The sequence below is a fragment of the Tasmannia lanceolata genome, unplaced genomic scaffold, assembly GCF_043159265.1.
Source record: "Tasmannia lanceolata isolate RefF3 unplaced genomic scaffold, GAP_Taslan_0.1 ptg000018l, whole genome shotgun sequence".
In the NCBI taxonomy this organism is placed as follows: Eukaryota; Viridiplantae; Streptophyta; class Magnoliopsida; order Canellales; family Winteraceae; genus Tasmannia; species Tasmannia lanceolata.
The window spans coordinates 46,925,339-46,946,916 of NW_027518695.1; positions in this window are offsets into that span (position 1 = coordinate 46,925,339).

A 21,578-nucleotide genomic window follows, 5' to 3' on the forward strand; every position below is an offset into this window, starting at 1 on the left:
ATTTAACAATAATAAGACCAGATTGCAAAAATAACACCGAAACTACTAGAAATAGAAATCTAAATTCATTGAAATTTATACACTAGAAAGATATAAGTAAACATAGCATGCTGTGAGATTTTTATGAATTTTATAGACTATTTAGTACCAGTTTCGGATTTCTCAATTTTAAGACCAGATTATGAATTTACACTTCAACCAATAGGAAACAAGATCCAAATCAATTCACAATTTTACAAAAGCACGAAACATCAAATATAAGATTACTGTAAAAAGTTTGAGAATTTTATCTGTGATTTGATGTCAGTAAAAATTCTCCCAAAATCTGATAATTTTCATAGAAAGCATAAAATAATATACCTAACCAAGTCCAAAATTTCTCAAAAATTCATGATAGAATTTTCCAGCATCATATTATTTTCCCACGAAATTTCATTAATTTTGAAATCCGTTTAGTATATAATTTATTTTTCTTTGTCAAAAAGATATTTTTGAATAGTTTTCTATTTTTAAAACACGATTTTCGAGAAAATCACGACTCCGGAAAACGTCCTTTAATCTTGTTCTGATATGATGAACACAAGAAAATGCCAAAAAACAGATCATCCTGAGATGGCTATTTTTTCAAATTTCGTAATTTCTCAGCTATTATTTTAAATAAAATTCCACTCTTCACTAAAATTCTAAAAAACCGTTGATCCAATGTCCGATCCGATCCGATAGTTATTTTATTCTATTTAGATAGATCATTGTATTAAATTTTGAGACGAAACGGAATTGAAACACTCATGCAGATCATGATTTTAAGCACACACATTTAATATTAAATTAAATTCATTTAAATGCTTAAAAATCATGCAAAAATCTAAAAAAATACCAAATAATTCTGAAAAAATCCGAGAACAGTGTACCAACCTGTGATGGAGTTCCTCGCCGAATCTAAAAGCTGAAAATTCTGCGAAAATCTCGCCGACATGCAATCCGCTCCGCTTTTATTCTTTCTTTTATTTTCTCACTGCTGATGGGGAGAATATGAGTGATTGAGAGAGAGATATATAGAGAGAGTGTGAGTAAGAGAGATTGATAGGGAGAGATGATGAGAGATATAGAAAGAGTGTGAGTTGAGAGTGACAATCCGAGAGAGATAGAGAGAGACAATTCGAGAGAGGTAGAGATAGCAATGGAAACAGAGGGTGATGAGAGGGGGAGAGAGAACCGAGTGGGAGAGTGAGGGAGAGGTGGTGGATGGAGAGAGAGAGAGAGAGAGAGAGTGAGAGAGAGAGAAAGAGAGTAGTGTGGATAGCTTGAGAATAAGATGGAAAGAGAAAATCCAAGAGACAGAGTAAGAGGAAATACGACACCTTTTTTTTTATTTTGATCCTTTTTGCTTTTTCTCTCGTCAAAACGATACTCTGTTTTTGAAAAGTTAGAGAAAGAAGAGTGTAAACGGCTGTTGAATGCTTGTGAAAGATTTGGAGATTAACTGAGAAACAGAGGGCGTGCGTTTGATCCGAATCGCAACAAATGTACAATGCGGGCCCACCAAACGGGTCCAAATTCTCCCCTTTGCTCGGACTCTCGTGAATGACTCCTCTCAACACTTGGCGAAAAGAAAGATGCAGAACATTGCGGAAATGATCGGAAAGATTGAGAAAACATAAGAAGCGGGCATGGGAATGGAAAACACTGAAAAAGACTGATAACAAGAACACTAACTTCTTTGTTGATTAAAGCAGAGCAAAATGGGGTGTCTACAGTATCAGAGGTCGACTGCCAACCCCTCGATCGACCGCGGAAAGTTTTTAAGCAAAATAAATTTTAGAAACAGTAAGCCCATGGAGGGCGACCGCGAAGGTCTGGTCGACCGAGTTAGCCTTTTTCAAGCCAAAATATTTCCAAAACAGTAAGCCCTCGGCGGGCGACCGCGATTACCTCGGTCGACCACGGAGATAAAGATTTTAAAAATAAACAAGGGGCGCCCGATAAGGGTGGGCGACCGCGGCGGCTCGATCGACCGCGGCGGACTCGCAAAAGAGATGTTGGGGTGTACAGTGGGTAGGTGCAACCACCCAATTTTATTACAGTTTTACCCTTGTTCTTTTCCAAATGAAGTAGGTCTATTTAAACCCCATCAAAGACCTTCCCTAACACCTTTCGAACATTTGAATATCAAGCCTACAGCTTTCTCTTGAAAAATCAAAAGGATTCTTCTCCAAATCTCTTCAGCATTTAAACTTGCATTCACTTCTTATCAAGAGGTTCTCCCTAAGCTTTTATTGTTAATCATTGGGAGTCTTGTGAGATTTGAGAGTTTATACACCTATAGGAGGCTTGAGTGTTCTTCATTTTCCCTTCTTCTTCCTTTCATGTGTATAAGAGGCTTGAGCATTGAGATTTGCAAAGAAGAGTTTCTTACTTCAAGGTCGGACTGCAACGAAGAAGAACATCTTTGAAGGTGGATTTGTAATACAAGGGTGTATCCCCTTGTTGAGGTGGTGAATGTGTATACGCTTTGTGAGACGGTGTCAAATCATTGTGTGGTCTCCTTACTCTTCCTCCTCTCTCTTGTGGTGTTGGTAATCTCTTTCCCTCTTATTTTTAATATAACTTGAACAAGGGTTAGAACTAATTTGGCCAAACTCACTTGCCCTAGCTTTTAAAATAGAAAAATTTGAAAACACCAATTCACCCCTCTCTTGGTTGTTGCCCTTCGGGATTTCACTCAACCTGATCTAACCTGACCCGAGTTGCACCCCTACTCACACGGGGCTACTTGTTTCGATTGCCCTGGTTGTTTGGGGATGAGCTTTGGGGATTAATTGTTCTTTCTTTGAAGAAGTGTTTTGGTCCTTAAAATGGGTGTGATGGCTTCATCGACTAGGCCCTCAGACTTCGGTTTACAAATGATGTTTTGGTTTGAAATATATATCGTTCTGTAATCATATGAAACGTGTTACTCCTCCCAACAAAGGGATTCATCGTGGAGTCCACCGTAACAGAATATCATCAGCTAAGTGGAACAAAATGGGGTGTTTATAGACATTCTAGCATACTCATATCCTATGTCTATGTCCCCCTCCAGCATATCAAAATTGATTGGATCCATTAGAGCATTCATGCCTATTAACAACCCTTGATAGATGTTTCAGATCTAATGAATGCTGGGCCACTATGTAGAGTTGGAAATATATATATTTTTAATGGTAAAATGCTTATTCTGAAATTAAAAACTTTTTTTTGTTGTCAATCTAGTAGCTATCATTAGAAAGGAAGAATATTTATAAAATTTCCTAATTTTATGTAAGAAAAAAGACAATTCAACGAGCCATATTCAGTTTTTACCTAGAGGAACCTTTAATTTATGGTGACAACCCTCTAGATTAACCATAATCATATTATTTTCGTCTATATAGTGGAAATAATAAAAATTCTTGAGAAAAAACTTACAATCAAAATTGTTTTTCTTGCAATGCAAACGAGACCATAGTAGACGCAATTTTGGATTTTTTCCAAAAAATAGCACGCATGGTCACATTGAAATCTTCGACATCTATGGAATGAAACCACATGTTACCCAAATGATTTAATGCTCCAGGTTACTATGTGTGAAAGAATTGAGTTATCTTAAACAGAATGGGTTAGGATACGGTGAGTGAGACTCGCAACTGGCTTTTAACTACCACCCCCAAGTTTCGTAGAGCAATTTAGTAATTAAACTTTTATTTGAAACTTTTTTTCTTAAATTACAATTAATAACATTTTTTGTTATCAATCAAGTGGCTATGGATAAGCCCTGTTAGGATTGTAAGAATTTTCTAGAAAGTTTGGAAAGGAAAAATATTTATAAACTTTCCTAATTTTTTATGCAAATTTTTTTTTTGAACTGCACTATTCAGTTTTTATTTATAGGGACCTTCAATTTAGGATGATAACATTCTAAATTAACCACAATCATATTATTTTCCTCTAAATTTTGCAGAGAAAACAAAATCTCCAAAAAAAAAAATTTAGTCAGATTTTTTTGCAACTGAACATTGCAATAGTAGACGCAGTTTTGGATTTTTCGCGAAAATGCCACGCATGGCTACTTCGAAATCTTCGACATATATGGTATCAAACCATGCGTTACATGAATGATTTAATGCGCCAGGTCATGCTGCCAGTGAAAGGATTCGCGTTATCTTTAAAAGATTGTGGTTTAGGATACGGTGGGTGAGGCTCACGCTTGGCTTTTAGCAACCGTCCCCAAGTTCCAAAGAACTACCTAAATGCCCTTGCTGCACTAGTCAAGAGCAATTTAGAAGTCAAACTTTTAGTCGACAAAATTTCCTTAAGCTTGCTCTTTGCTAAAATGTAAATCTTAAGAGGAATATTAAATTTCACTCATATATATAGATATATATATATATATATATATATATAGACAGAGAGAGAGGAATGGTAGACCGAAGGGCGCCCTGACAAAAAACTAGTTACAGGGGCACTCCCATTAGTCCATCTCAAGAAAGTTGACCGCTTCCAAATTTTTATGTGCCCTAAAGAAATTGCATCAATGAGAGCACATTAAAGTATGGAAGTTGTCAATTTTCTTGAGATGGACCAATGAGGTGGCCCTGTAACTGGTTTTTGTAAGGGCACCTTAGGTCTATCACACCGAAAAGTGTAGGAAAAGTTTTTCTGGTCCGTCATCCAGAAATAGAGTGGGCCCAAATTGTTTGGTTGATGAAACCATTCATTTAATGGACCTCACATAGATAGGGTGGGCCCAAAAAATCACCTCCGTAGGATCATCCTAACCATTCGATTTGTGGGGGTTAAAATGTGGGCCCACATGATTTTTAAGGGGCACAAAAATAATTTACCGATATATATAAATATATATATATATATATATATACACACACACATACATGGATTTGCTAGCGTCCATCGTAAAAGGCATTTAATGGATGGACACTAGCAAATCCCACAGGCCATCCGCAAAATGCCTTTTACGATGGACGCTAGCAAATCCCATACATACATGCATTCATATATATATATACAGAGAGAGAGAGAGAGAGAGAGAGAGAGAGAGAAAGATGTCTATCAATATCTATCGAAACAATGGGTGGAAATATATATATGAACTAAGGTAAATAATTTATTTCATTTTAGTTAGCTAAAAATGAGAGTTATTATTTCTAATGAGCCTATTTTGGAGATTTCAATATTGAAACAATTCCAAACTTTTACAAAGAAATAATGGCAGGTCCGTAATTTAGGTAATATTGAAGAGTACTTAGGAATTGATTTGTGTATATAATAACAAGAGAAGCCTAAGCCCAGATCACGCAAAGGTACAACTTTTCCTCCTCCTCCTCCTCCTCCTCTCTCTAAGAAGAAAATAATGCAGCATGAAGGAGAAAAGGGCAAGACTATTATTAGAAAAAATGGTCGCAGTCTTTTTTCTGTGGACTTTCGCTCTCTTTGATTCAGAGCAAAGAGAGCTTCGAGAAGAGTGGGAATCCGGTCAAGATCATTTTTTTTTGTTTTGGATGGCTTCAGGGAGGTCTTCCCCACCTCAGCCCTCAGCTCTTCCATTGATGCTTTAAACTGTTGAAGCTCCTTCAACTCAAGTTCCTCGATCTGACGGTCCCACAAAAACCCGTTCCCCTTCCCGGACTTGAATGCCCCTTCGTGCTCGATCCTTGTCTTCTTCTCAGCCTCCACCTGATTAAAAAGCTCTGAACATTGTCGATTAAGCTCACACAACATATTCATACGCAGCGTCCATTTTTTATTTTCTGTAAATATTTGGAAAAGAAATTTTTTTCCTAAATTTCATGCTTTTCCATTGTTTGATGACAGATGAAAAAGGTGATTTGAACCACCAATGTATAGTTTTATTTCCAGGTACTTTCCATTTATAATGATAACCCTAAAATTATCATTTCCCTTTAGATTAAATATGGAAACAAAAAAGCAGTCTAAGAAACTATTTTCTTCAAGAACTGTTTTACCTAAAATCCAAACATTAGGAAATGATATTTCTATTACGCACTCGGACAACATGTAATTTCACCATTGTTATGTACTCTTAGGCCTTTCTTTTTAATTTTAATAAAGGATCTGTTTGGATTGTAAGAAAAACATTTCTGATGGAAAATATTTTCTTGGGAAACTTTTTTCTTTCCACAATTTAGAAGGAAATGATATGAATAGTGTTCATTTGGATGGATATTAGCATAAATTTTAAGTCCATCTAAATAAAATTTGAGTAGGTTTGGTTCGAAATTATTTTCCAGCGTACGAACAATTTCCACCAATTTCACACTATTTCCACTGTCTTTTGTTTGTCTTTTCCTAAAAATGATGAAAAAAGACAGCCAAATAGCTGTGAAAAAATAGTCATTTTTAGTACAAGACAAAGAAGTGGGGATGGAAATATCATTCCACTTTAATATATATATGCTTCAGTATAAATGTAGGGGTGGAAATACCATTCCACTTTAATATATATGATGGAGTATATATGTGGGGGGTCAACTTTCAATGCATCAGGTGGTTGTAAATAGCAGAGCGAGAATTGTACGACAAGGGTGAGTTTCTAAGGAATGGCCTTAATTCAAGCATATTAGATGAAGAGTAGGTTGTAAATATCTATAGGAGCCCTAGTAGAAAAGGGCTATACCATTGGATCCATGTCATTTCCTTGTATAGTTTCGGTGAGATCATAAATGCACTCAGGCTGACGTGGATCCAATGGTGCTACCCTTGTAGCCGTTTTCTACAAGGGATTCTATGATATTAGTGTATCTACTTGATTGAGTAGAAAACATATCTACTTCGTCGTCTAGAAACACAATGGGCCCACAGGGTTTGGATGATCCAAAGCATTCATTTGATGGGCCCTCACATAGATAGGGTGTGCCAAAAAAATTAGCTCATTAGGATCATCCTAACCCTTAGAACTGTGGAGGTAAAAAATGAACAGATTTCTGAAGATTCATACCCGCCCATTATAACCTCCACAAATCGAAGGGATGGGATGATCCTATGGAACTGATTATTTGGGCACACCCTGTCTATGAGAGGTCCCATCAAATGAATGGTTTGCATCACTCAAACAATGTGGGCCCCCACTATATTTTACCAACGGAGTAGGTAAGTTATCTACTCTATCGAGTAGATACACTTTCCTCTCACTCTATATATATATTCATTATTATCATTGCAATTCAATCTAAGAAAAAAATGCAGCATGGAGGAAAAGACGCAGAGAATTCTCTTCTTTTGCTTCAGAACAAAGGGTGCATTGAAATTGTTAGAGATTTTCAAAATGTTTTTGGTTCAAATATTTGAAAAGGAGTTTATCAAAGTATATTTTGAAAGGAGAAAGGAAGTGAACAGCATTTAGGCTCTCTCGACTGTGGAGGGTTGGTCGACTGCAAATTGGATACTAGGAATTTATTTAATTTTTAGAAGGTTGGTTCCGGGTGAACAAGAAGGGTAGGTCGACCATAGTACATCGGATCATAAAAATTAAAAAGTTCCAGATTCTTGAAGGTAGTCGACCGACCCAACCTCAGTCGACCGCGGCTGTGTGAAAATCTATCCGTTGGGGGAAAAATGACATGTCTTTTTGTTGGGTATATAATAAAACCCTATTATGTTCTAATATAAGGCCAATAAGATAATGGACCGGTGTAGTGGGACTACATGGGCTAGAGTCCATTAACTAGTGAATAACCCTAGTGTTTCTCTATATATAGGGGCTGGAGGCAACAAACTAGGTATTCCAAACTACATACCTAGGGTGTAATTCTTCAAGCAACCTTTGCTTGATCTAACAATTTTGAAGCATTAGAACCTTAATTTTCTATTGCTTTTGATCGTGGGTTTCTTATTCAAATCGTTGTAATCAAGAATCAGTAGAGGACGTCTGCTATATCTCGATCGGGTACTTTTTCAATTGGGGCTTTCTTCAACGCTCTAGGAAAAATGATGGAAGCCCAAGGGTTCCTATTGGTTCAATCATTCGCCTTACCTTCTTGTTTTGATGCTAGCAAACACAATTTGATTAGCATTGTCAGACTAATGTGTTGATTTGAGATGTTGTGCTCTACACAGGAATTTGATATGTTATATCACCATTACACAACTCAACACAACACATGGCTTGTGGATCCACACTCTCATTGATCAAGAGCTTGTACCTACAATTGAGACATCCTCATTTGAAGATGTTTAAGTCATGAAGCTCATCATGAAGATCCTATAAGTTCCTAACAAGTGTCAAGAAGAAGCTTGGAGTCGAACAAGTCATTGGTGACACCTCATGCACCTTCCAACATGCTTGAAGATTGGAGGAGTCACAAGTGTCAAACGAACGTTCAAGAAGTTCACTCTCAAGATGAAGAAGTACAATGGAGCCAAGACATTCTAAGAAAACTCAATGGTATACACTACTAGAATCTATTTGGAGTCCTCGTGATTTTATGTTAAAATGCACTCTCAAAAGGTTTTCAAAATGGTTTTCATACTTAGCATTTTACATCTTTGAAAATCATCAACACACCCAAAAATGTGTTTGAAAACCTTGGACTTAAGCCCAAAGACAAGCCCAAAAGCCCCTGGATTTTAAAGTTAAAATGAAATTTCACTCAGGGCCGGTCGACCGAAGCAGAGAGAGAGAGTGAGAGCAGAGAGCTTTAAGTTTTGCTTCTGCCGATCGTTTTTCTCTGACCGTTCGCCGGAAATCCTACTTCCGATCCGAAGTTGAGAGAGAGAGGCAGAGAGGGAGAGAGAGATCGGAAAAAGAGATTTCCGTATCTTCTTCTCTGCCTGAGTTCGTCGGAGCTCCGATTGTATTTTGGATCTCAGATCTGGGGATTTCTCATCTTGAAGCTTAAGAGAAAGTCACAGATCTAAGATTTGGGAGAGTTCCTGAGGCTTATAAAGAAATAGCTGAGAGAGAAAGAAAACAATCTCCCGCAACCCCTATTCCGATCATCTTCTCCCAAAGCTCCGGTCATATTCCGGCGGATCTCCAATCATTTTCCGGTGAAATTCTTCTTCTCAGGTCAGATATTCTTACTAAACAATTTTGTTCTACTCTTGTTCTTGTTCAAAACCTTATTTGAAAGATCTGAGAGAGATTAAGAGGGAGAAAGTAGATTTGGATCTAGAAAAGCAAATTCCCAAGCTCTTCCTCAACTCCTCTTCTCAGATCTATTCTATTTTTCTCCGGCAGATCTGACCGGAATTTGGTTAGTCTCTGGTTGTTTGATGTGGATCTCGTAATCTGGCTCAGTTCTCCTACATCTATGCTAATTAAAACCTTGAGAGAAAACCTCTTTAAACTCTAACTCTCATTTCCTTTTCTCCGATCGTTTTATGCCGGAGATCCGGTCAATTTCTAATAGGATTTCGTGCTATTATCCCTAACCTAGAGATTTGATTTGCTATAACCTTTGGATTGATTTTCTATACCTTGAGGTTTTGTTTATTTCACCCGGTCCAAGCTTTAAAGCTTCAGATCCCGTCTCACTCTTGAAATTTGTTCATATGGCTAAGCATTAAAGATCAGGTGCTATTTTGAAGAGAGAAAATCAAAGAAGAGAAGATAGAGCCATTGATTTTTTTTTATTTCATTTGGAACAATTTAGGTAAGACTTTCTTTTAAATTTTGTATGATTTTCTCACTTTAAATCATATATCAATAAGCTTGAATTGCTGGGATTTTCTTTGCCGGTATTTCTTCTTCTTGTTTGATGATGAAGTTGGTACTAATTGTGACTGAAATAATCTCTGTACTGATAGATCACCTCTGTTTGTTACAAACAATAGTCATTTGGTTTGGGAGTCCAAATAATCTGAAGTTTTAGTACTTGTTCTAGCGTTGGTCATGTTTGTATTCGGATTCAATTTATCATGTTTTAATCAAGCAGCTTTATGTGTATTTGATTTTGTTTTTCCTAGTGTCTGAGTGGCAAAGGAGATTTACATTATTATGCAATAGCTTTAATTCAAAAGAGGGGTTGGCATTGTCATTTTGTAATGATTTCATGAGGATAATGTAGTTCTGTCTTGGTAATCATAGCTGAATCTTTGTTTATGCTTATCAATTTAAGCATGTGGAGAGTATTAATATCAAGTGTAGTTGTATTCATGAGGTTTTCCTTATCTAACTCGACCGCATTTTGATAGCTTGTATGGATAATATAGTTGGAGGTTAGAATATTAAAACATTGTATTGTTACTACTGCTTTCCAATACAGTTTTAATCAGGATATTTGAAATTGTGCAGCCCCTGGCTTAGCTTTTTTCTAATGAATCTTGGGGGAACCGTAGTAGCTATGGTTAGTTGCAATAATAGTAAAAAGGCGAAATGGGTTACTGCAACTGTTATTATATAGCTGTGATAATATCTTTTCCATGGTGGAATTGTATGTTCCTGTTTCATGCACATTTTGAACCCACAAATCAGCCTTGCTACTAGCATGTTAACCCATGAATATGCTCCCTGCTAGCACATTTCAGCCCATAGATATACTCATTGTTTTAGCACATTTCACCCTTTGTTTTTAGCACAGGTTTAAGCACAATTATGTCCCTGTTTTAAGCACAAACTTGCCCCATTTATGCACTCAAATCTGCCCCTTTTGGTCCCAAGTTTTTGTCCATAAAATCTGCCCTCTTTTGGCACAGATTTCACTCAGTTTCTGCACACAGATCTGCCCCTATTTGGCCCACAGATTCTGTCCACAAAATATGCCTTATTTTGGCATTAAAATCAGCCCTCATTTCAACCTTGTTTTATGCACATTATTAAGCCCAATTCTATCCATGAGTCAGCCCTCACGTTGCGCACATTTTCAAACATAAGTCAGCCCTTGAATCTGTCCCAATATTTAGCCCAGTTCAACCCCTGAACCTGTCCCAATTTTGGCATCGTTCAGTCCTTGAATCTGTCCCCAGTTTTAGTACTAATCCTCTCACATATCAGCCCCTGTATTACACGAAATCATTTCCTGTTTTGTTGAGTTCCTGTTTGAATTTCTTCAAAAGAAACAATGATTTCTAATTGCTGTAGCTGATGGCATGCTCCAAATTTATATTCATTCATGACCGAAATCCTATAGATGTATTACATGTGATAGTTACCCTATATTATCTAAATGAGTATGGTCATCTGTTGCTATTGTAATGTTTTGGTTTATTTAAGCCTGGCACTATCATGTTTTAATAGTAGCAAAGGTCCAAATGATGTTAAAGATCAAGGAGTATTCACTTTCAAATATGTCATTTCTTGGATCTGTAAAGAATGAAGACAGTTTATTGCATTCGTTGGTTTACCCACCAAATGCATTACTACTGTTCGAACCCTATTTATACATTGTAATCCTTGTAGAGGGGTCTTAGAAATAGACCTTAAGTGGTTATCAAAACAGTGCTTCTAAGAACTGTATGTAATGCCCTTTTTCCTTTCGTGTCGCTTATGCATATAGAGGTTGTTCATGGTACTTCTCCATCATATAGAGAAATATGAATTTCCGTGATAATTGTTCTTCTTTGTAATTTATTGAGTGATCTTGGCCTTTGAATTATAGCATAGTAACCCTCAAAGCATGATGAGAATACTTTTTAGGAAGGTTTCCTTGCTTATTACAGTTCACTCAAGAATGATGTCAGCGCTACCTGGTTGATTTGAGAATATCCAGTACACTAATTTCATATTATTTAAAATGGTGTAATAACTCTAAGAATATTTTGATTTATGGATATGAATGTTGCCATGAGTAGTCATTACGTAAGCCGTTTAAAGTGGCACTAAACGATCTAGTTGGGCACATCTGTTTGAGTTCATTGAGCTATGCATGTTCATTTGCAGGATTTGTATATTCCTTTTAGCATTGTCTTTATATCCTTTTGGTCTTATACTGTGTTGACAGTTAACACAGTATTTGTACTACCATAAGTTTATGGTATGCCTCTATTACTTTGCACTTTTCTAAATCAGTTTCACTTTCTTTTGATAATGGTTTCAAATGCAATATATTTCTGATTAAGTTGATATCTGAACTGATTAAGATGTAGCAAGACAAGTGTGATGTTGTTGTGAGAATACTATAGTGTAAGTATCTGTAGCTCCTCTTTGTGATTCACATTTTTTCTTTTGTTTTGCAAATATTCTTTACCATTGAAATTGTAAAATTTGTTTGGGCGATGAAGGCGCTAGCCCAAGCCCATCCTTAGGGGACTTGCTCAGTCCGAGTAGAGCTTCCCTCCTTTATATAGTAGACTTTACTAGTTTTTGGGCGCCGCTAAAAATTAGAACCCTTCCTTCAATGCCATGGGCAAGGATAGTGCTAGCTGGAGCCTACCATTTTTAGGAAGACGTACTTTGTCTCTTAAGGCACTCCTCCCTCGGAGGCAAGCCTTGGTCATATTAGAAAGCTTACCCGTAGAAGGCGGGTCTTGCCTCGTGGATAGAACCCTTCTTAAGTTGTATCCCAATTTGTACCCTTGCTAGTTGGAGACCAATTTGGTCTATTAGATGCCTTTGTCTTTAATCATTGGCAGGACAATGATGGAAATACTAGGAGCCTTTCTTAGGAGACTTACTTAGTCTCGTTAGCACTCTCCTTTTAGGTGATTTTATTAGATAGTCTTTGACTCACTCATCTTTTAGTTGGTATTATTAGGGAGTCTTTGACTCATTTGTTGTTTTAGGGAGTCTTTGACTCCATTGTTTTCTTTAGTTGTTTTATTAGGGAGTATTTGACTACATTGTTTTCTTTAGTTGTTTTATTGGAGAATCTTTGATTCGTTTGTGCTTCTTAGGGAGTCTTTGACTCATTTGTCCTTATTAGAGTTTTTGACTCGCTCGTCCTTTGATAGCGGTATTAGAGTTTCTTTGACTCATTTTCCCGTCCCTTTAATTGTTTTTAGGAGCTTCTCCTTAGTGTTGTCGTCGCTTTTATTTGTTTGAGACTTGTCCAGTCTCATTAGAGCTTAGCCTTTTGGATCTTAGATCATTTCATCATTCTTGATAGTTAGCTTATTTGGTTTAGGGGTTTCCCCTGTTAGCCCTAGGGTTTAACCCTAGGGTGTTTCTTTGCATTTTCCCTTAGGTCTTTGACCAAAAGGGTGAAATCAAAAATTAAAAATCTAAAAAACATCAGAAATTCGAAATCCAAAAACATTTGAAAAGCTTTAAAACCCAAAAACAGTGAATACATTTAAAACTCAAAAACATTAGAAATTTAAAACATAAAAAACATTTAAAAACCCCAAAATAAATCTAAAATGTTGAGTGTTTTAGAAGTAGTAATTAGGAGAGTTCGTTCCGAACTACGTTGGCTTGATCCTCTTCCACGAGGTACGTAGTGCAGCTTGGGATTTACATCCCAGGTCCAGCCAAACCTTTAAAAATAAATCTGTCAAACCTTATAAAAAAAATACAAAGCTTCTTCAAAACCTTATTCAAAAAGATCTTCCCCTAGAGTTAGGAGTCTGTCCTAGTTATTTGGGTTGTTTTAGAGTTAGGAGTCTGTCCTGTTTGTATTGATATGGTGTGTTCAGTCGTGTGAGTGTCCCTAGAGTTAGGAGGCCTCGAGTCGATTGGTTAGACATTTAGTCGAACCGGTGGCTAGACTAGGAAGCATATAGTCAGCCCATGGTTTTTCTTAGGTTGCACAGCCTAGTTATATATAAGATGTAGGAACCACCTGCATTAGCTATGAGAGTGGCATCCGTTTTGAGAGTTCCTTGGTAGAGCTCTCCTTCACACGTGGATGATCCAGAGGGTGGTAGGGACTCGTTCCCTCACCGCCGTTCCCGGATCGGGGTCCACAGGAGGCAATTCAAGCAAAGGAAGAAATAGACCTTCAAGCTAAGAGGATATAAGATGCTACAATTGCAAGAAGGTTGGACACATAAGACCAAATTGCTCACTCAACAACAACAATGACAAAAACAAGAAGAATAGAAGAAATGGCAAGAAGGCTTTGTGTGCGTCGACTTGGGATGAAGGGAGTTCTTCATTCGAAAATGAATCAAATGAAAAAGATGAAGATGACCTTTGTTTCATGGGACTTGTCGAGGTGACAAATGACATCTCCATTTTCGAGGTAAATGATCTTGATGATATTTGTCATGAATTCTCTCATGATGAATTTATTGTTGCTTGTGAAAAACTTCATGAAAACTTAGATTTACAAAATGCTAAAAACAAAATAATGAAACAATCTTTGCAAGACATAACTAGAGATTTTGGTTATTTGAAAAAGTAACTTGATGTGCAAGTCAAAACAAGTGAAAAATTGATTTTGAAAACAAAGGTTTAAATGAAGAAGTTGATAAACTAATTTTGGAAAACAAAAATTTGAAAGAGGAAAATGAAAAACTTGATTTGAAATGGAAGGAAGCAAATATATCTTTTAGAAAGTTTTCATATAGAAAGAACAAATTAGATGAAATTCTTGAGAATAAGCTTAGTTCTCTAGAAAAAGTTGGTCTTGGATACCAACCATTTTCTAAAGGAGAAGCTTCCTCCAAGAACAAAATTTTGAAGTACTCCTCTCACATACATGCTAGTTCTAGGTCATTTGTTCTTACTTGTCACTATTGTGGTAGAGTAGGACACTTAAGATTTGCATGTAATGTTAAGAAATCAAAAACATCTAAGTATATTTGGGTTAGAAAAGATGAACTTGATGTTGCTGATAACCTTGAAGGACCCAAGATGATTTGGGTTCTAAAACCCCCAACATGAATATATCTTGCTTATCTTAGATTTAGTAGTATGTGTTTTAATTTGAAAATCTTTTGAAAAATGTAGTATAGATACCATGAGCTTATCTTTGATTGATTCTCATGTATCTATATGTATATGAGCTTAATTGATGAATATCATTTTGAAAATATTCAAAGTCTATATGCTTAAACTTATGTACAATGAGACTTTGACATGATGTACTTAATGGCAATATCTATTGGAAAAGTTCTCTTGATATCCCATTTTGATATCTAGTTTATATTTGAGCTTCAATGTGAAAATCATTACAAAGTATATTTCTAGATACATGTGTACATCTTAAACTATCTCTATGTATCTAGGTTGAGCCTAATGATGACATTATTAGAAAATATAGTATAGATACAATAGACTTATATTGCTTTATTGGTATGTATCTATATGTATTTTGGCTAAGTGCACACACTATAACTTATACCACCTTGCACTTAGTATTAATCCACATGACAACACACAATACAGAACTTAATGTGAAAACCATATCTATTGCTTAAATGATTATCAACCTCACCATTGTTCATGAGTTCATGTTAAACTCATAAGTATTCATCCTTCATACTTGAACTCTAGTTTGGACAAAATTGGCTTTTGCTAGATTATTTGGCATTTATATATCATTTCTAGCAAAACTAAGAAATTTAATGCCATGTCTAGGAAAATGATCACTTCTAAGACATCTTTTATGACCTCGGTGAGAAAACATGTCTATTTTCATGCACCTAGATGTCCTTCATACCCACAAGACTTTCCTATTATGTGCTAAATGATTATCACTATATGTAATATGAAGTTTTTGATGAGTTATATGTGTATGAGTTCCAAAAGCTTATATTAGATATCCTCTCATAACTAATATGAATTTTGAAATATAGATATATGTATTTGTGTGATCTCCCTGGCTTGCTTGTATGTTACATATTTAGGAAAGTATATTTGAATTGTAGAATATGATATCACACTTTGGCAATCATTTAATCATGATAAACCGACACTTAAGTGTCGGTGGGTATAAATCGACACTTAAGTGTCGGTGTCATTATAGCCAAGGGTTGAGTCTAATGTGTTATCTTTTGGTAAATATACTTTGGAGTCATACATTGTATGAGTCATTTTCAAAGGGGGAGCTTAGAGTTAAATCTTGTCCTTAGGGGCTTACCATATGATGTTTAATGTGTATATCATTTATCATATTATAAGTACATGTTAGCCCAAGGGTTCCCCATGGGTTCATTTAATCATCTTATTTTGATGATTAACAAAAGCAAATTGATTAGTCTTTTATGGACTAATTGTTTGCCTTGAGTGTTGTGCTATGGACAGAAAATTCACAGGTTAATCCATGATAGCACACACCATTGATGGCCTATGCTTGAAGATGAACCAAACACGTATCAAAGGAGCTAGAGCAATCAAAAGATCAATCATACCTTGGAGGATCAACCAAGGAGAGGCTCAACATTAGTCATCTCAAAGCATTGAACAAACAAAGAAAGATTGATGAAGGCCAAAGCTTGGAGATCAACAACTTGTCAAGCAGCTAGAACCAACTTGAAGGAGTGATCCATGCAAGAGACCAAGACTTGAAGATGAGCTTTAAAGTTGAAGATGTACGTAATGAGTCTTGTGTTAGATTGTATAATTTAATCCCACTTAGGTATCCCTTGTTGAGGCATAATCAAGTCACCAATAAGGTCCCAAACAATATTAGAATATAAGAAAAAGACCCGTGGACCAAAGCCCTAGTGCCATAAATAGCTTAGAATTGCAAAAGATTCTAATCGACACACTTAGCACTTGAATTTTGAGATCAGGTCATAAATCCTATCATAACGGATCCTAAATATTTTTAAATATTTTTGAAAATATTTTTAACAGAAAGAGCTCATCATTTCTATTCAAATCGAGTATAAGAATGTCGAAATCCGATGAGAAACGAGTGAGATATGAATTTTACAAAATCAAGTCTGAAATCTGGAAAATGCCAAAAATGCCCTGAAATAGATCCTTTGGGAAGTTGCCCAGAATTACAGAAATGCCCCTGTAACGGCTAGTTTTGGGTTTTCTCTATATATATAGCTTCCCTAATCATGTGAACTAATCTCTCTCATTCCTAAACTTGTTGTAAACATATTAAAGAGTGGAAAACACCCTTGTGCCTTAATTTGGGAATATCTAAAGGGATTAGACCTAGGCTTATCTTTGTAATTATCTTTGAGAGACTCTTGTGAGCTTTACATTGTATCAAGCCTTCAAGAGGCTAAAGAGTGTGCTTCAATCTTCTTCTTCAATGTAAACTTGGCAACAAAGGGCGCCGTAATTAGGACCCTTGGAGCTTGGACGCTCGGATTGTACAAGGCGAAAGGAACGCCGTATTTAAGTTCCTTGGAAGATAGTGGATTCCTCAAGGAGACAAAACTTGAGAAGAGTGGAGTATGTCTTGGGGTTAAGACCAAACCACTATAAATCTTCGCGTCTCTTGTGTGGTATTTATCTCTCTCACCCTCACTCTTATTTGTGCTTGCATTTATACACTTAGAATTGAGTGAGTAGTTAGCAATGGTAATTAACTTGCTTATCTAGTATCTTGCTAATTAGCCCATTTAATCTTGTTAATTAAGTTTGCATGAGCCTTCCACCAAGTGTTTGATAAAATGCGTAAAAGAAACCATTCATCTAATTCCTTTACCTTGTTGTGGGATTTACAATCTTTAATCAACCACCAAGTATTTTCATAGAAAGATTAAAAATGGAATAATCAACTAGGGTTTTCAAAAGCCATCTAACAAGTGCTTGACAAAAGGTCTAAGAGAGGATATTCATTTAAGATTTTGAAACTAATCTTACAAAAGTTTTTAAAGAGGATAAATTTTTTTAAAGACACCCAATTCACCCTCCTCTTGGGTTGCCTAATGGGATTTAAGTACACTCATTTGGAGCATGATTGCTTCATATATGTTAGATTTGGCTTGTCTTGTGCTCTTATTTTTGTATCATTTATCATTTTTTTTTTGTATAGACAAAAAGCCCATAGCCTAGGACCTTAGTGTCATATCCTCTTAGGCTTCATACTTATCTTGGATAATCAATTTGGTTAGATCTTAAATTTTGGATCATCTATTCGAAGGATAAGTACTCTCTTCTAGAGAACTATCGAAGATAGAGCTCTAGAATCTTTTTCATAGGACCTTCTTATAGTTGTCTATCATATTCTCTATTAAAAAATTTCCTTATCATGTGCTTATAAAGTGATTTATTCTATATATTCAAGATAAGTCTCATTGGTCATGTATTCACTTTTATATTTTTGGCCTATTTTGCCTTGTCGTACCTTACCTCATAGGTTTCACCTATGGCCAATGACAAATCTTTAGGGGGAGAGCTAATTTTTGATATCTTTATGTTCATATGGACTATAATGATATGTTTGCGTTGTCCATTTTGATATTCCCCACTTATTGTGCTTAAATATTCATATCTTAACCAAAAAAGTGGGGGCTTATCATGCTAAACTTTACATTTACTATTTCCTTCATGATAAGTATAACAAGAGCTTTATATTGCCATATTATTCTTCTAAAATTAAATACGGGTCATAGGGTTATTTAAATTTTAGTTTATTTCATATACCCTACAAATTTGAGCTAAAATGTAATGTCTCTTTGCTTTTTCTCCAACATAGACTTGATTTACATTTGATATCTTGTTTCTATATTGTTATGCTCCTATCATGGCATCTATACCTTGTTTATCTTATATTCATGATAAGAAGTTAGGGGAGCATCAATATTCATTGAATATCTTTCATGCTTTGTATTGTGTTTAACTATTAATCCTTCCATTTCGCTTATGCCAAAAGGGGGAGAATTATAAAATTGATTAGATGCCCATAATTTATATGCATTCTATACTATAATTTGGTAAATCTAACTTATGCATATGTTGAGGGGGAGTAGTTATGGTTATATTGTTTATCTAATCCTCATAAGAGGTTCCTCCCACCTCTCTAATCAATTTGGTTTGTCATCATAAAAAATGGGGAGAGTGTAAGCCTAAGGGTTCTCTTGGGGTCACTCAATCACCTTGCTTTGATGATTAACAAACACAAATTGATTAGTCCTTTATGGACTAATTATTTGCCTTGAGTGTTGTGCTATACACAGGGAATTCACAGGTCAATCCATGCTAGCACACACCATTGATGGCCTATACTTGAAGATGGACCAAAGAAAATGCAAAGGGGCTAAAGCATACTTCAATCAAGCATACCTTGGAAGATCAACCAAGGAGAAGCTCAAAATTAGTCAACTCAAAGTATTGAACAAACAAAGGAAGATCATTGAAGGCCAAAGATTGTGGATCAACAACTTGCAAAAGGGCTTGAACCAAATGGTGGCATCATCCATAGAAAGTGTAAGCCCAAGGGTCTACTCTCCTATCTTGTTTTGATGATTCTAAACATAATTGATTGTGTTTTTGAATACTAATCAATTTGCTTTGAAGTGTTGTGTTTGAGATAGGATTGATCATTGAAGAAACCAACACACAACATGGTCATGCTTGGAGATATCCCATACAAGAGTCAAAGGAGCTAAGTGAAGCTCACCTCATCTCTCAAGCAAGCATACACAAGATGGAAGATCAATTGAAGACCAAGACTAAAGAGAAGTTGAAAGCTACATAGGTATCATTGTACATCCTTTCTCTTTAGATTTCCAAGTCAAGGCAAAGTGTTTTTCAAAATGTTTTTTCAAAGAACACTTAAGAACTTAAAATGCATTAGTGAATGGTTATGTGGTGGACCAACATGTTGGGACCCTCATAAACATTCCAAAATAACCATAGGAGTTGAGTTCCAAAAGCTAAAAATCAAATTTGCAATAAAAATCAAAAACAGCGGATTTTTAGGCTTCTCGGAACTCCGAGAGTTCCCTCGGAACTCCGAGAAAAGGTCCAGTAGCATCTGGACATTTTCTCGGAACTCCGAGAAAATTTCTCGGAACTCCGAGAAATGGTCCAGTAGAAATTTTATTTCTTCTGGCCGTTGTCTCGGAACTCCGAGAATATTTCTCGGAACTCCGAGAATGGTTCTCGGAACTCCGAGAACCTCGCGACAGACTAAAAAATAGCCGTTGGGATTCAAATTAATTTTTGGTTTTTGATATTTCCACCCCCAAACGGTCATATTCTTTGGTGTGGCTATATATACAACATGTAGAGAAGTTTTTCACTCTCTCTTGATCTTTGAAAAACATCCTTAAGCATCAAAAACATTTGCAATCCATTTTAGCTTGAGTTTTTGTTTTTCATCCCAAACTTGCCTTTCACTTGTGAATCTTTTGAGTTTGGATATAGTAGTGCTTTCACTTGCAAATCACCATCTTTGAAGAGCAATCAAGGGTCTACAAAGAGCATCAAGCTTTCAAGAAGAAGCCAAGCTATTCTCTTTCAAATCTTGTATAGGTGGCTAGGGCATTCCCTTTTTAATTCCCTAGAGAGCAACCGCTTAGAACTCGGCGGAGAAGGAGAGTCTTTGTAAAGGTGTAAGGGCATCCTTGTTTAATATCCCTTGGATTTGTAACCGCCTCGGAGCCGGGCATCGTGGAGGTCTCCAATAGTGGAATCCCTCAAGTGCGACCTTGAGTAGAGTGGAGTAGGCCGTTGGCCGAACCACTATATATCGGTGTGTCATTTCTCACTCTTGCATTTCCATTATTGTTTTGGTTTGGCATTTCACTTTGTTCTTTCAATTAAATTTGCACTAACCAAATATTTAATTAAGTGAAGAAAAATTCCAATTAGGGTTTATAGATAATTTTCAAAAGGCCTAATATTGAGTTAAATTCAATTCACCCCCCCCTCTTGAGTATTTCAATTGGTATCAGAGCCTCGTCTCTATTTTTTTTGAAAACCCTAACCGGTTTAGAGTAAAGATTCAAAAATGGCAAACTACCCTCAACATCATGAAGGTTATTCAAACACTAGGCCACCCTATTTTGATGGTACAAATTATGGTTTTTGGAAAACTAAAATGAAAATCTTTTTAACTCAAGACTATCAAATGTGGAGAGCAATTAATAATGAATATATCCTACCCACAAGAAATTTAAATGATTGGACCGAAGCCGAACAACAAGCTTCGAATTATAATGCCAAAGCCATGAATTCTCTCATTTGTGCTCTATCTCCCGGAGAATTCAATAGAGTATCAAATTTGAATTCGGCTAACGAAATTTGGGACACTCTAGAAGTCACCCATGAAGGAACCAATCAAGTTAAAGAATCTAAAATGAACCATCTTTTTCGGCAATACGAACTTTTTCAAATGACACCCGATGAAACAATTGCCGACATGTACACTAGATTCACCAATCTTGTAAATGGATTAAGGGGACTTGGAAAACAATTTTCCAATAGAGATTTAGTAACTAAAATTCTTAGATCCCTACCTTTGTCTTGGGAATCCAAAACCTCCGCAATCACCGAAGCCAAGGACATGAACACTTTGAACCTAGATGAACTTATAGGATCCTTTATCACACATGAAATGATTTTCAAAACAAAAGCACCCGAAATCGAAACTAAAATCGAAAAAGGAAAAGGAATTGCTTTTGCTTGTAATGTAGGTGAAAGTGAAGATGCAAAGGAAGACATCGAGGATGAAGTAGCTCTCCTAACAAGAAGGATCAAATTCTTACAAAGAAACATGGGAGGCATGAGAAATAGAAGGACCAATCCTCCATTCAAGAAGAAAGAAGAAGTTGGTGATGGATCTTCT